The sequence below is a fragment of the Octopus bimaculoides genome, chromosome 24, assembly GCF_001194135.2.
Source record: "Octopus bimaculoides isolate UCB-OBI-ISO-001 chromosome 24, ASM119413v2, whole genome shotgun sequence".
Classification (NCBI taxonomy): domain Eukaryota; kingdom Metazoa; phylum Mollusca; class Cephalopoda; order Octopoda; family Octopodidae; genus Octopus; species Octopus bimaculoides.
In genome coordinates, this window is record NC_069004.1 from 9,779,452 (window position 1) to 9,779,721 (window position 270).

Consider the following 270-nt stretch of genomic DNA (forward strand, 5'->3'; position numbering starts at 1 on the left):
GTAATGAGATAAAAAACGAAGGCTGTGTATAATATAGAACATTTATAAATGTTCTATATTATACACAGTCTTGGTTTTTTATCTCATTACGAAATCCTTATATTCACACGCTGATATATGACCTACACTGGACCCCTTATTCACATAATCACCAAACCTGGAGCTTAACTATGGTCTATCCACGGCACTTACTCAGCATTACCTGAAACCTCTGGGTCTAATTGACACCACTTTCGCTCATAACTTATATATGAATATATATATGTATAT